This window comes from Lathamus discolor, chromosome 2 (assembly GCF_037157495.1).
Source record: "Lathamus discolor isolate bLatDis1 chromosome 2, bLatDis1.hap1, whole genome shotgun sequence".
NCBI classification, from domain to species: Eukaryota; Metazoa; Chordata; class Aves; order Psittaciformes; family Psittacidae; genus Lathamus; species Lathamus discolor.
Genome location: NC_088885.1, coordinates 23000436 through 23016988, shown reverse-complemented (window position 1 = coordinate 23016988; position 16553 = coordinate 23000436). Strand labels below are relative to the sequence as shown.

Here is a 16553-nt window from a genome sequence, read left to right as displayed (position 1 = left end):
CCACTGTGTAAGTGATCTTTAAGGAATCTCTTCTCTCTTGGTGAATTGCCAATTCCCCATTCTTAAACTAATTTGGTAAGAAAAGCTGTTTCAGGAATGTTTAGACTATCACATTAGTTTGTAATCTAATAACAAAGCAGGAAAAGCATGAAAGTATAAAGCAGAGAAAAGAGATTTAAGATGAATCTTTTATGGTATAGAATATAATCAAGAAGTAGGTAATCATGGTCATATGGTTTGTTGAGGGCAGGGGTACAATCTGGGGAGGAGAAACATCTTTACACATTACTTTTTAAATTATGATTTCTTGTAAAAGAGAGGGAACGGCTAAATTAGCAAAGAAATAAAAGAGAAACTAAACTGAGCAACAAGATGGGGAGCAACAAGATGGGAAGTGGTTATGACACTCAATAAGGACCAGCTCAGAAGATCTGGGTTTGCTTTCTTGATATCCCTGAGGTTTCTTGTCTTTGGGCAAGTCACATCTTTGTACTTCAGTTGTCTCCTTATGCAAAAGAGTGCAAGACTTCATTAGGACTGAAGTCTCTTTACCTATGTGTACTAGTCACACATAACACAATTATTTTATAAATAATACATCCTAACATCTTTAGAGAGATTTGATCAGCTTGTACATGCTTTTGTAGAATTCTGGCAACAGATCTGCTTTTGATCATCCAGTAATAGCTTGATGGTTTGATTCTCCCACGCTCTCAATACAAAGTCTCTCATGAAAATGGAGAACTTCCACAGAAAGGGATCTGTCCTGAAATAGATGGGGAAACACAGGAGGCGGTGTAATTACAAACTCATTAGTAAATACATACAGTTTTTGCAATGGATGGCTCATTTATGCTTATGCACTCCTGGGATCAGTTCTTTCTAGATACAAATACAAGCCTTATCATTGTAATAGCTGCAGCTTAGCCTTAGGACACCTGTCAAGGTGTAAAAAGGAAAAGCAACACCCTTCCTTGATGAGCAGGTGGAAGTGAAGTGCAGCTTGCATTCAAACTTAGATCACCTGGGAAATTGACATAAAACCAGGAACAGAGCTTAGCTTTCCCAGGCTTTCCTTTCAAAGTATTACTTTGTTTGCTCTCTTTTTTTGGCTAATTTTATGTTTGGCTTGCTTAACTTTAAACTGAAGATTAAAAAGTTTACTTGCAGTAAGGACCCCCTGTGAATGATAGTCATTTCTTGTGACGTCTAAATCAGCAGCACTGGAGGAACATGTATCTCTCCACTGAACATGCAAAGAGCCTCAGTTTGATGCCTGAAATTGTGTGAGTACTTTGTTATGCCATTTTATTTTTCATTGCATAAGTCTTTTTTCTTCAGAAACATTCTTTGCCATAGAGTAGTGATATTACATGTATAACCTTGCCTTAGACATTGATGCTATTATTTCCTTTTTGGTAGTTTAAATCACTGTTATATTATTTGTTAAATCCCAGAAAAAAGACATTCTGAACTCTGCTTTCTGGACAACTGACGGAAAAAGACCTTAAAATATTTTTTTTACTTTCCCTTCCACCATGAATCCTAAAATATTCCGTTACAGGCTAGGAATTATAAACACATTGTTGATTGTGTGAAGCTGCTTTAAAATTCATTAAACATTAACAAATATAGTGTGGCAGGAAAAACATAACAGGGAGAAAGAGAGGATTTTACCTGATATTACCAATATGAGGAGGGGGAAAAAACAGAGAAGAAGCTGTGTTCTGTGCACTGTCTCACACCTCTGTGGTATTCTATAGAGCTCTCTTGATTTCAAAGTAGCTTAGTGCTGATAATTCTCATTTCTTGTTTGTTTTTCTTACAATGGTTTTAACTGAACTACAGTCTACCTGCTATCAAAAGCATTTAGTTTCATTTTCATTTTGTAGCATTTTGAGCTAAGTGTTAAAAATGGTTCTTGAATCACTATGGGTACACATGAATCGCTTTCAGTGGCGTGTGACTACTACATGAAAAGAAAGGAAAAACAACCAGGTCTTACAATATTATATCTTAGTGTAGCCCTTGATGTAATGTTCATCTTCCACCAGACTGGTTCCATTGTTGTGCAAGATCCCTATGCAAAATAAAATAAGTCATTAGCTCTCTAAAGAAATAATTACATTAATTAGGGAATCTCCTTGTAAATGGAGAAAACTCATGATGAGGGAGACCTAAAATATTTTGCTTTTTATGTAAGGAAAAGCAGAAGAGTGAAAATTGGGCAGTACTCAGTATACTTGCCATATGTTTCTAAGTAACTTTAGGTGTTACCTAAGACTAGAGTAAAATGGTGCTAGTAAAATAGCACAATTCCAACACAGTGCCGTTTTCATGTTTAATACACAGAAATTTCTCTTTTATTAAACAGATTTTTCTAACAAATACTGATGATCAGAACAGTATCCAGTAAGACAGCATATCATTTCTATGTTAATACTACAGAACACGAGGCGGGCTAAAAAATCTTAGCTTCAACTGACTTTTTTACTATTCTTAATCCTTTCAGGCAACAGCACTTCATGCAGTCTATAATTTTATTTCAACAGAGGCTAAAAAAGAACTAGCTCTTTGAATGCCTGTTTAATACTGCATCTTTAAGTGCATCCTTAAGTGCATCCTTAACAGAAGTAATTTACTGGTAACACTAACTGAGAACCCTTTTCCAGATTCTAGGTAATATCTGTAAACAATAGACTTTTCATTTATGTGTGTGTAATGTCCCAGTTTTCCCAAGTGTAGCTTCCTAGTGGCAGTAACCATGATCTGGGCAGTGGGCTCAAGTTTGTTCATATATGACCAATCGCACTACAAAAGGCCAGACAAACAATTCAATTTTCCTTGGTATTGCAAGGGACCCGTTTGGCCCTGTGGGGCCTGTCCCAGGCTCCCTGGCCTTGCTGGAACCTGGTCTGCTCTGCTTTGGGAGACTTTGCTAGCAAACTGCTGGAAAACATGCATGGTGTTGACTCGCAGGGGAAAATCATAGGAAGGTGCTGGAGGGCTGTTAGCATTCCAGTGGGCTACTAGGCAGCTTTGCTGCAAAGTGAGCAGGTTGCTAACTCAAGTGGGGAAAGCAAAAGCAAGCTTTAAGCTCTTGAGTGTCATGGCTAGCTGGAAATGCTAAAGTGTAGCTAAGCTCAGGTCAGAGGTATCTCTGCATTGATGGGGACAAGTAAAAAGATTCAGCAACTGAAAAGTAAAGCCAAGTACATTTCCTCTAGAAATAAGATGCATTGTTTTGTTGAATTTTGAAGAGGATAATTGATTAGTGGAACCCACCAGCAGCAGCTGTGGACTTCCAGTTCCTTGGTGTCTTCATACCAAGTGCAAATGTCTCTTTAGAAGATTTGTTTAGTCAAATTAATGTTCCTGGAGTCAATTTCGGTGTAACACTATGAGACTCTGAGCAATGTTATACAGAAAGTAAACTTGTGTGATATGATAGCCTTAAAATCAATAAATAATCTATTTCAAATACTTCTCAGCTGGACGAATAGCCTCATACTATCTTTTGCAAATGTAGGACTATGTGTAGACAGGAGTAAACCATTTTGGTTACATCTGTGTTGAAAGATCTCATGAATATATTTACTTCAGCATGGGATTTGACCCATGCTCCTCTGCAGTTCTGCCACAGTTGAGTCTAATCTACTGCATTGAGACTTGAAATGCTGGAACCACTCTGGCTGGCAAAAGAATGAGTTTATTATGATCCTGTTTGTGTAGTTATGACTATTTGAAGACCCTATGAATATTAGGGTAGATGTGGGAATCCACATTTAATCTATTTGTTTCTCAAGTGTATTGCAATTTGTGGCAACAGTATACAGGCCTATTCTTGGTTGTTTTGCTCATAATGATGCCTGAGAATTACCTTCAACAGGAACATGTCCATAACCTGGGGCATCACAGTATACACAGCTGTATGTGGACCCACATCCCCATAGGCACTGTATTTCTCAGGATGCTGTGTATCTGGTATCTGGCCTCTGCCATCCTATTGGCAGATTCGAAACTATAATCTGTCTCTGAGACAGAAACTTTACCAATCAAAATACTTCAGTTTCATCTGCACTATGGTCTTCAACACAAATGGTGTGTAATGATGAATAAGGGTTGGGTGCTCGAGCTGGGCAGTGAGAAACGGGCAAACTTTGTTTCCAGGGAATAGCTCAAAGTAAAAGCAAAAGTACACTGTTTATTTTGGCTGCAGCACTACCCACTGCTGTGCCTTGAGGAGCTTATGGTACAGCCCCTTAAAGCAAGCTGAGAACTCGCATTTGTAACTTCTTTATCATCTTATTCTTCCTGTTCTCTACAACACAAAGTGTGAGTTGTTATTTTATCTTTCTTGTGCTTTCTAAAGAAAGCAAATTCCTGGCAAAGGCCATGGAGATGGAAAATTACAATAATCAAGCCTGGAGAAGACAAAAGTGTGAATAAGACTTTCAGCAGAAGTGCGACTGAGACAGTGTTGAATATAGGGCAATATAATGAAAGTGTTAATAAGCAGATTTACAAAGACAAGAAATGTGAGAAACAAAGGGAAGCTCGGGATCAAAAAGGGCAGATGGATTTCTTTCTTCATACAAAAAAGATATCAAAGACTTAAAATCACCAACATAACACTTAATAACGTTGCCACAGTGGCCACCATTAAGGTGACATGGAAAAGAGAAATTACAAGAATGATAATAATATTGATTCTCTCAACAAGGCAAGCAGAATCTGCTTAATTTAATTTACAGCTAATTGGTATGTAGCTGCTTGTAACAGAAAATGCTGAGGACTTTAGAACAATGGAAGAGTAGGTAGTTTCACCAAGCCAGAAGATCTCCATGAAAAGTTTAGTGTCCACAAATTGGCATCCTGTGATACGAGGCATTGTCCAAAAAAATTCTTGACAAGCTGTTTTTTTTCTGGATTTTAAAATGATGGTGTATATGCTGATCCATTTACACTGCGTCAAGTCACAGTGAAGCTGCTGCAGTGTCTAGTAGTGTAACCAAGGGCAGCCTGCATGTTCAGCAGCAGGGACATCAAAGCCGTCCCTACTTCCAACGCCTCATTGCTACTCCCATGCTGTTCTTGGGATTGTCCTGGTATGGCTTCAAGCACAGGAACACAATTACCTGGAACAAAGTCCCAGCACAATCAATATAGCATTTTTTTTTTTTTCTAGTTGGTTCCCCCCGAGGGGTCAGTTTACCCATCTGGTTTATCACATTGCTGTACAAATTGCATGTCAGGTCAGGTGGTTGAGGAGAGTTATAGTGTTGTATTTCTGAGCTTCTAGACTTTGCCTAAAGCAATTGCTTCTCCTAGACACATATCTTGCGTTTCTAATGGATGTTTGTTGTAGAGCCTTTTGTACAGTCCCCTACAGCATCCTTTTCTCTAAACTGATTACATACAGGTTTGGCTGAACTGCTGAGGAACTGGGTGGATGGTTGCATCCAGAAGGTCAATGGCTCAGTGTCTAAGTCGAGATCAGTGAAAAGTGGAGTCCCTCAGAGGTCTGTACTGGGACCAGTACTGTTAAATATCTTCATCAACGACATGGACAGTGGGATTGAGTGCACCCTAGTAAGTTTGAAGATGGAACAAAGCTGAGTGGTGCAGTTGACACACCTGAGGGACAAAATCCAGAAAGATTTGCATCAGCTCAAGAAGTGGGCCTATGAGAACATCATGAGGTTTAACATGGCAAGTGCACCTGGGTTGGGGCAATGCCTGGTATTAATACAGGCTGGGGGATGAAAGGACTGAGATCAGCCCTGCCAAGAAGAACTGGAGGGTACTGGTAGATAAAAAGCTGGATATGACCCAGCAGTGTGCAATTGCAGCCCAGAAAACCAACTGTATCTTGAGGCTATGTCAAAATAAGCATGGCTGGTAGGTTGAGGGAGGTAATTCTGCAGCTTTGTTTTGCTCTGATGAGACCCAACTTGGGGTACTGCATCCAGCTCTGGAGCCCTCCACATGGGAAAGACAGACCTGCTGGAGAGGGTCCAGAGGAGGGCCACAAAAATGACGAGAGGGGTGGAACGTCTCTTCTATAAGGAAAGGCTGAGAGAGCTGGGGCTATTCAGTCTGGAGAAGAGAATCATAGAATAGTTAAGAGCTGGAAAAGACCTTAAGATCATCTAGTTTCAAGCTCCTGCCATGGACAGGGGCACCTTACCCTAGACCATGTCACCCAAGGCTCTGTCCCATCTGGCCTTGAACACTGCCAGGGATGGAGCATTTACCACTTCTTTGGGCAACCTGTTCCAGTGCCTCGCCACCCTCACAGTAATGAACTTCTTCCTTATATCTAACCTGAACTTCCCCTGTTTAAGCCTAAAGCCACTGCCCTTTTCCTGTCACTACAGTCCCTGATGAAGAGTCTCTCTCCAAAATCCTTGTAGCCCCCCTTCAGACACTGGAAGGCTGCTATGAGGTCTCCAAGCAGCCTTCTCCTCTCCAGGCTGAACAGCCTCAATTTCCTCAGCCTGTCTTTGTCTGGGAGATGCTCCAGCCCCCTGATCATCCTCGTGGCCCTCTTCTGGACTTGAGGGCTTTAGGGGGACCTTATTGCAACCTTTCAGTAGGGGCTTATAAGAAAAATGGGGACAAACACTTTAGCAGAGCCTGTTGCAATAGGACAAGGGGTAATGGTTTTAAACTAAAAGAAGGGAGATTTGTTCTGGATGCAAGGAAGAAATTTTTTTTTTACATGAGGGTGGTAAAACACTGGCACAGGTTGCCCACGGACATCATAGATGCCCTATCCCTGAAGATATTCAAGGTCAGTTCAGATGAGCAACCTGATCTAGTTGAAGATGTCCCTGCTCATTGCAGGGAGGGTGGATTAGATGACCTTTAAAGGTTTTTTGCAACCCAAAGTATTCTATGACTCTCTGTGTAAGCATTTACCCAGGAATATCTGATTTTGATCAACTAGCTGCCGTGCCACCAGTATATTAAGGCTGAAAAAAGCTGATGTGTTTTAATAGGCCAAAATGGTCCTTCAGAAGCTAGTTCATAAGTGGATCAGATGGCTGTATTTTGAGATCAGCAAACACTAGTGTAGAGTGTGCTATTGCAAACAAAACTGGCCCTGGCTATGCAAGTTAAATTTGCTGCCCAATGCCTGTCATCATTCTTGGAGAGGAATCTATTCCCTGGGGGTCCTTTTAACTGTGGTTATGATGTGGCAATCAAATTGCACTAATTGGTCAGGACATGAAACACCCCTGGGATACCACAGGTTTCCTTTAACAGAGGGATTGTATGGGGGAAAAGGAAGATTTAGAAGACTGTCATTGCAAAATTAAGTTGTGTAGTGTTGGAGATTTGTTACCCTCTGATTTTCTCCTGTCAAGGTTGGGATGTTAGCAGTCACATTTTCCTATTTTTAATACATATTTCTCTCCCCTGTTGCTGTGTGAAGCCACATGAATGGTGGGCAAAGCTGACGGAGCGGCTGGGGTGGGGGAACTTGAAATTGACAGTACATGAGGTGCTGCCAGATACACGGCATGCACAAATGGAAACCTTTCTTCTAACAGTCTCCCCTGCTGAGGCTAATATTCAGTATTACCTTTTATTGCTATGAATAAAGAATTGCCTGATAGAAAGTGGGCTTCAACTTTTCACAACACTTTCAAGCCTGTCAAGTCCTTCGCCCTTAAAGCAAGGTATCAACCCAGATAAAACCTAAAAAGGGCTGCACAGAACCTCCTAAGATCCTCATACTGAGCAAGACTTCCAAGTTCAGAAAAGGGAGTTTTAGCTCAGAAAGGGACAAATGAGGAGCATTATTGTACTACAGCCCCAGGTGCCCCTTGCACTCCCCGCCTACCGAAGCAAGGAGGCACAGGCAGTTCCTGAGGTCCCAGAACTGTAGTATATCAGAGAAAGAATGAGTGTGGTTGAACAGAGTAAGAATGAGATAAACCTCCAATGGTATTGTCATTATCAGATTATATTTGTCTTTGAGTTTAATCATGATGCTACAGACCACGGAGGACAAGCTTAGAGAATTGTTCCCTTTTAAAAGTGGCAAGGTGAGGCCAGAACCTCCCTGGGGTCAGTGCAAGGTGGGCAGCACCATTTCTCACAGATTGCCCTCAAAATGTTGCAGCTCAAGACCCGGCTCCATACCCACCCAAACCATATCTGGTTTCTAGTATCCTTGTCACAGTTTCCTGGACTGAGGGACAGAAGGGACCTATTGTGCTACCTGCAGTCTTCTGTCCTTTACAAGTTCCAAGCTGCAGCAGTCCCACAGTCCCCTTGCTGCATGTAGACATGTGAGTTTTCCTAGAAAACAAGTAAATGTATAAATGGGCATTTTCTGACTCCTTAGGATGGATTTTCAGTAACTATGCCTTCATCTTAGAATGACCATGACAAATAAGTATCCTCTGTGACAGCTACTTGAGAAGAAATAAACCAGAGGGCAAGCTCTAAGCTTCCTTACGGAGGTCTCCCTTCTGAAGCCTCCTTCCCTAGGCACAAAAACAACCTCAGTTTGTTAACCAGGACTTTGTAGCTGGTCCTGACATTGTACAAATGTCCGAATACAAGGCAGCAGTGTATTTTCTTGGTATGATTTGTACCTGTACCACCGGCATATCACCTGCCAATTCTTTCTGTCTAAATTGGCCTCCATGTGTTTCCCATCAGTCAATCAGTTATTTCTACACTGTAGTTGTGGAATATGTACTCTGAGCCACTTGGCAAATAGAAATGCCATTTCCTGTTGAGTTTAGCTCAGCTATGATAAGTATGACCACAAAAATTACTGCATTCTACATCAAAATAGAAACATTGAGTTTCCTATCTAACCCACAGAAGCCAGGAAGTTCATAACCTATTCTAGGTTAGATCATAAAAACATAAAAAAGGGGATTAAAAAAAAAATAAAGTCACTACATATGCCAGCATCTGAATGTTAGGACAGAATTTCAGTCAAATTGTCTTAAAATTGGAGGAGATGTATTAACAATGGTTGGAGGAGAGGGGCAGGAGGAAGGATACCTGATAGCCATCCTAAAATCATGGAATGGTTTGGGTTGGAAAGGACCTTAAAGCTCATCCAGTTCCAACTCCCCTGCCATGGGCAGGGACACCTTCCACTAGTGAGGGTTGCTGCAAACCCAACCCAGCCTGGCCTCGAACACTGCCAGGGATGGGGCAGCCACAGCTTCTCTGGGCACCCTGTGCCAGTGCCTCACCATCCTCACAGGGAAGAATTTCTACCTAATATCTAATCTACATCTTCCCTCTTTCAGTTCAAAGCCATTCCCCCTTGTCCTGTCACTACTTGCTTTTATGAAGAGCAGCACCTTTGCCAGGAGATCTCTGAAACCCATCACAGTTTTGGTGCTGGGGGTATTGTAGGGGCAAGCTCTCTGGAAGCCGCAGGATAGCTGGAGTGCTTTGTTTGCTAAACTCTTAACGAGGCATGTTCAACACTTAGCTCCCACTTCTGTCTGTTATTTGTTTGGTTTTGACATTTTGTTGTTACAAGAGCTTAAAGAATTTTTTTTCTGTCTTTCCAGTTCTTTCTGTCCGCCTGTTGACAGTCTTTGGTGCATACACATTTCCATTGTTTTCTCTGTTTAACCTCTTAGTCAGATTTGCCCATTTGTTTGCGGTTGTTCAACTGGCAACAAAAGATAATTTTAATATTATCTTTTTTAACATGGGAAAATGTGATGCAAAACCACAAACATTATTAGGGGAGATTCAGGGACAGGTGCAGTAAATAGGGCTGCTGGTTAATTTGGTTTTGAAATGGCCTGCATCTCAGCTCTATCTCTGTTCTTGAAGTGTTGCTTTAGAGTATGAACAACCAGGAAGGCACTAAGTGCTTTCCACTCCCTAATTATAAACAGGGAAAGAACAAAGATCACCAGAGATGAGCTGTGAAAAAGTATGAGGAAAGGCAAAAAAGGAAAAGACAGCCTCTGCCCCTTCTTTCCAGTGTAGGTGGAGATTTCCATGGGGGCAGCCCTTCCAGCTGAGTGCCTCCCACAGGTTTCTGTGGGAGTGCTGACTAGTCTCTGGGCTGACTGTGCTGCTGTTTGTGTGTTTTGGGGTGGGATGGGGCTTGAAGACAGCCCTGAGTGCTGCTAGGGCTAGTACTGAGTGAGTATGTCAGCTGATCTTGAAATAAAACTGTCCCTCCAACCAACACAAGTTGGTTGACCCTACCGTGAGAGACAGCCTTGACTGGCACCTCTCTTGGCTGATGCAGCTGCAGCCACCATCTGATCTGCCTGTCAAAAAGGAGCAGGTCACCATCACATGGAGCCCCTCCATGCAAGGCTCTGAAGAAAGCAATGAATTCAGATCATAGCGTCTCCAGTGGGTGACACTGAGGTTGCAGGAGGGCAATGAGTATCTTGCCCAGAGATATTCTGCAAAAGCAAGACCCATGCTTTGGGACAGCAGCAGAGACACACAGCATATTGAAGACTGTGACCAATTTATTGTAGGAAGATGACAGAACTGGCAGGATAACTTTGAGCGTGCCCTGAATTGCCTTGCTTTTGTTTGCTGGTTCTCAGACTGTGCAGAGCTCAGACAGGCCAGGGCCTTAAGCCTGTGGTGTCAGCGTGACTTCTCAGCCATGCAGAGCTCTCCATACAGATAATGCTCAGGGGAAAACATGGGGGGGAGAGCCACATCTTTAATATATTTTATATATTATATGCATGTGTTTGGGTGTGTTTGCCTTTGTGCATGTATGTTAGGCATAAATGAATTCATCACAAATTTAGGGGAACCTCTAGTAACACACATCCCGTATAATACAGCTAAGTGTGTTAAGTAAATATTGTGGGTAAAATACAAGCATATGCCAAATTTTGTTGCATTGGACTTGCACATGTTGGAACAAAACCACATGTACAACCACATCCATTAGCTAAAACATGCTACTTAAGCAACTGACCTTTGAGTGAGAGTGCTGGCTGTGTGCCTACCAGTGTAAGATGCAAAGAGGGAATAAGCTGCAGAGGTACCAGGGGCGTACACAGTCATAGGTTCCTCTTTTTAACCTCAGTAACCTCTTTTCTCCCACTCGTAGCTTGCATACCTCCACCCTCACCCTGGCAGCCAATGAGTATGTGAAATGAAAACCATTTTGGTTACTTACATGGTTCATGATGACTAATGGAGACTTGGTTGAATAAACTAGCGGGCTTTTTTTTTTTTTTCTACTGGTGGTAAAAGTAAATTAAGAATTACTCATAAGCTACAAACAGGGACTGCTTGAAATTAATGTTGCAGAAACGAAATTTATGTGAATGTGTGAGCCAAAATGAAAATTATCATTTGGAATCAGTTTTAATAAGCAGAATTTAAATCTAAATGTCTGTAAAACAGGTTAAGTTAGATGAGGGACCAGTTGCAATGTGGGTGACTAGTTCTTGAGTGAGAGTAAGCAGGGAGAAATGGACAAACTGAGGAAGAAAAGAATTCATCAACAAAAACTTCATTAAAAAAATCAGTAAAGAAATTACACAGAGAAATACAGTGCTTTTTGCTATGCTACAGACATTCTGGGTGGGCTGTTTAATTAGTATGGGTGAATGTGGATCTGCTTGATTTGCCTTTTTTCCCAAAACCCTGAGCTTGTTATCAAGTGACATGATTTTAGGATGTAGATCTTTAGAAGTGCCACATTTGTGAAACTTATGATAATCTGTGGAGGCTGACAGTGCTTAAAGTCAACACGTATTGATTATGATATGTAGATGCTAATGGACCAAAATGCTCATTTCAAACTTTAGGCTCTTTATCAGAGTATTTATATTTGCATTTGTCTCTAAAACAGAGCTTATATGCCTGATAAATTATAGTAATGTGAACATTTGCTCCTAGCTCCTCATAATCAAGTGAAAAAGTGTCCCTCATTTGGTAAACCCATATTACAGGGGCCATTAGCTGTGTTCCTTCAAGTCCTATAAAAGTTGATGAACTGTTGCGCACTGATGGAACATTTAAACTTAAAGCCTTTCTGTGGGGGACTTCCTCATGGTATGGAAGTGGACATGTTGAAGTATGCAGAGAAAACCTGTTCTTCCGGTGTTTCCTGCTTCTCTCACAGCAACATCTTACAGAAATTGTGTTCTCTTCTTTGGTCTTCATGTGCTGCTTAGAAGCTTTGAGGGATTAGGTTAGCATTTTGGAGAAGTCCTCAAGTGCCCCAGTACTCAGCCAGACCAACCTTAATCTCCTAATCCTATCAGCCCTGGCCACCGCGTCTTCATATTTAGGTGTGAGAAGAGCAGTGATTTTACTATTAAGTCAAAAACTTGTGTTTCTGTTTTGTGTGGGTTTTTAAGAAAAAGCGGTGCTGCAGGGCAGTTTATGGTAGTAGCTTACAGTGAATAACTGTCAGTAATTGCATGGACGTACAGCATCCAACTGAAGAGCTTTGGTGGTCAAATTGGTGTTGGATAGAAAGTGATCTCAGGTTCCATTCTACCCCTGTGAAGCCTTGCCCTGGGGAGCACAGTGCTGCCTTTAGCTGTGTGCTCCTCCACTCTTGAGGCTCAGAGTCACATTTTTGCTGGGGTGATCTGGAAACGCTCTGCGTTTCTGGCAACCAGGCGGTGACAGCGGCGGGGTGGGGGGGCAAGGGACTTGCTGACTCATTTCTGGGTGCCAGGTGCTAACGCCGTGTCACATCCAGCTCAGGCGTTTCTATTCCCGGGGAAGGAGGAGGTGCACAGGCAGGAGCTGGTACTGGAGGGTTTAGACTGCAGTGGGAAGAGGCACTGAACTCTTGGCAAGAAGGCTGGTGGTAGATGCAGTTTTGGCATAGCCAGCGTGGTCTGCAAGCATGGATGGGCTCCATACGTGCTAGACAAAAGGGCTGGTGGGCAGCCAAGGGCTCTTCGAAGCAGCAGAGTGTGCTTGTCCTTAGGGGTGAGTGTCCTTGGCACACGGTTGGAGGGGCCCTGCCATTGTCAGCCTCCTCATGATTGCCCTGCGGGCCTGGATGGGGGATCTGTTGTGTGTTTTGTTTGTCATCTTTTGTTTGCAATTTGAAGCAATCCGACAGAGGGTAATTGTGCTGTTTGTTTCTGACAGCCCTAGCAGAGCATCCTCTGTTGTTCATCAGCTTTGCTAGTATGCGTGGGAACCTGCAGAGGAAGGCCGATCTGGCCATGGGTCCCTTTGCCGAGCACATCCAAAGACCAGCAGCGTCTGGACTGATGGGAGTTGTGGTGATGGCTGGCCTTGGCCACACTGTCTGCCAAAATGTGGCTCTGCAGCTGGGGCTTGCTCCTTCCCCCCAACCACCTTGTTGTGTGGTCACTAGGGAAGGGCAGAGGAGGACTCTGCCAGCCCTGCAGATGAGTTCCAATTGCCCCAGGAGCTGTGAGGGTGGCAGAGGAGCAGCAGACCAGGGAGGCTGCAGCTCACCACCCCAGTGTTGCCACCAAACACGTCAGACCTGCCCATGGCAGGGAGGGTTGGAACTAGATGACCTTATGGTCCATTCCAGCCCTAACCGTTCTATGATTCTATACCATGAAATCACAGCTGTGGTAAGTGAAGCTGAGACCCAGCTCTGGGTCGCCTGTCAGGGCTTAGCCTTTACAGCAGACTGCACACCCCTAGGTTTACATACTCCTGCTGGGAGCAGCTTTAAGGAGGAAAGGGAAAAAGCCATGGAAAAAGCCAACACTTCCATATAGCTGAAATGGCATGCACTGGTGCCCTGGGACTGCTGTGGACCACATCATCCTGTTTTGTGCCCATGGGGAGCTCCAGCCCTGCCTGAAATGTGAGAGGTGCTGAGGTCACCACTGATGGCCTAAAACCTACATCTTCTGAACATCATCTCGTCACTGACTAGGAGGAAAGCCACTGGGCACCACGTGGTTGAAAGCTCACTTTGGATTTGCAATCGGGCAGTTGTAGGGACTGGTCCTGGCTGTATCAGTTGCAGAGATTCCTATCTTGGGCTCGTGGGAAGTGTGCTCACATGCAAGAGGGCTGAAATCAGTCACATCCTGAGAAGTATGAGCTCCCTTCCAGTTCGCAAGCAGCAGGGTCCCCTTTGTGGTTTGCACTTCTCCGATGAGTTTTAAAAACATTTTGGTATGCTGCCAGTTGAAAGAGATGTGGTTTCTGTCAGCTTTTTTTAACACCAGGATTTTTAACATATTGTTTTGTAAATGGTTTACATTTGGGGTTAATGATTTCCCTTCCTCCCCCCTCTTTTACCTTGGTTTTGCCTTGCCTGTATGGCACAGAACAGTACAGCTCTGGCGTGCACCCAGCTGCTGTGGCTTTTACTCTCTATGAAAAGCATGAGGAGCATTGCTGACCAACCCGTCAAAGGGGTTCTTGAGTACCACTCTCTTAATGCATGTGTCTGGTGCTGTTCAGGTCACCTGGTTGCAAAGACCACTTTTAAACTGTATACCCATCACCTGCAGCACTTAGAAATTTCTTTTGAACTTCATTTTCCTGCCTTAGAGCTCAATACTTCTTGTTTTTCCTTTGTGCTAATCTTCAACCCATTAACATTAGCTGTGAGGGTCTGAGCTACATGATCTTTCTGTGTCACTGCTGTAGGATACATTAAGATGACTTTCAGTTTTCCCTATTTTCTCATTGCCTCTTTCTCCGGAGATAGGCTGAGGATGCTCTGTTATTACTTAAAAACATGTTTTATGGTGATCACCTTAAAGTGTTAAGGCTGGTGCATTTCTAAGGAAGATATCCCTTCTCCAAAGTGTTAATCTAGCATTAAACATACATAAGGATTAAAAGTAAAAACATGGTAGACTGTAGACTTTCTAACTGAGGTCCTGTTTTGCAGGAATTGGGTGTCTCTGTTCACCTGTGCCTCCTGTGATGAATGATAAAAATTTTCTAGTCTCAGGGTTTAGAGAAATGTGTTTTGAACGTTGTTAACCTGCACTCCAGTATTGCATTCTATTTTGTCGTAACTCGGTGGCAAGGCTGTTGTGTGAACATAGTAAGTATGTGTTTATATTACTGATCAGACTTTATTGCATGCAGTCCTGGGGACATGTTCTTTTGCACATGAGTTTGAAAGGGAGACAGGCAAATGCACAGTGTATAAACCCATCTGAGCCTATTAAAGAGAAAGCCCCATCTTCTGGCTTACAAATTCCCTGAACTTCAGATCATTGGGAGAATAGTCTCAGGAAATATCACTGAATGCTTTTCCTCTTCTTATGCACTTTCCTAATTGTCTGTGATATTAGCTAAATACGGTCTAACCCAGGACAGGCTTTATAATGTTCTCATGTCAGTTCTTACTCACAAAAGGATCATTAAGCCCTTTGGCTTGTGTGGGTATCTGCTTCCATTCATTTCTCAGTGACCCTGTAATTTGAAAGAACCCGGGATGTGAGGCCAAATAGTCTTTTTTTTTCTTTTTTTTTTCTTTTGTTGCATGCAGAAAGCCAAAATACATATAAGTGGTAATGAAGAATGGATTTTGGGGAAAAAACGTGCAATGCTATTACTGATAATCTTCTGTTCTAGCTGATACAACAAAATCTAATTGCTTTAAATCTACTTTAAAAATCTGTGGAGGTTTTTGTTGCTAATTTTGTTGTGGAAAAAGTCAAACTTCTGGCAAGGTCTGTCTTTTAACTGGTCAGAGACAAAACAAGCAGCAGTGCTCTGAACTTCATTGTCTCTATGAGAAAGTGGCAAACTGGTTTGGAAACTTTCAAAGTTTAGGAATATTAAAAATCTACTTTGGTTTAGACTCCTTTAGGCAAGGGATCAATTTAAGTTAAAAAGACTGACAATGGGGGTTTTTTACTGGTTTAATTCTGCTTCCACATCTGTTCGGGTCATGTTCTGAAGCTTCTGGAAGCTGAAATCACTTTCAAACTAATTTTTTTCTCTGTGGTTTCGATTCTGGTTTAAGCACAGATCAAAAAAAAAAAAAAAAAAAAAAACAAAAAAAAAAAGGAAGAGACACCAAACCCCAAATTTTGCGAATTTTCCTCAATATATGGGCTTCCTTCTGACTGCAATAGTTTTGATGTTGTGTTTCTGTTTTCCAAAGCAAGTCCTTTACTGGTTTCACTGCTGTTTGACTCTGAAAGCGTCTGTGAACAGCTAGTTTCTAGCCCAGAGTTTTGAATAATCCAGATTCTAGTTTAATGCTAGTCCTGCTACCCTTTCAGTCTGTCATCATGATTCATTTTGCCTGGACGTGCTTTCTGAGTATCCTTGTATCTTTGAGGGACTGGTGATTGAAGATATCCACAACTCTGAAGAGCTTTTGCAATGCCATTAAAGCTTTGTTTTCTTTTGAAAACTTCCCTTTGATACAAAAGCAACCTTTTGAAACATAACTGAGGAAACATCTACTAAGCAGCTCGATGTGGAGGTCATGGGACCTGGAAAGTTGGCTTCTGAAATAACTAAATGCTTACTATTGTGGAAACCCATCACTGTGCTTGATGTCATCAGAAAGTGCTTTATTTTGTAAGGGAGCTCAGAGGTTGAGAGGGAAAGGTGGGAATGAGCCAAGAAGAATG

At 42.3% G+C, this 16553-nt stretch overlaps 1 long non-coding RNA gene across 1 annotated transcript in view; it reads left to right on the top strand.

Annotated features, from left to right (window-relative positions):
• The first annotated feature begins 1134 nt into the window (after positions 1-1134).
• The window catches only part of LOC136009138 (uncharacterized), a 39436-nt gene continuing 24017 nt past the window's right edge, over positions 1135-16553 (top strand). The window contains exon 1 of the long non-coding RNA XR_010610353.1: positions 1135-1286. This is a non-coding gene — a long non-coding RNA (uncharacterized LOC136009138). The remainder of the gene's footprint in view (positions 1287-16553) is intronic.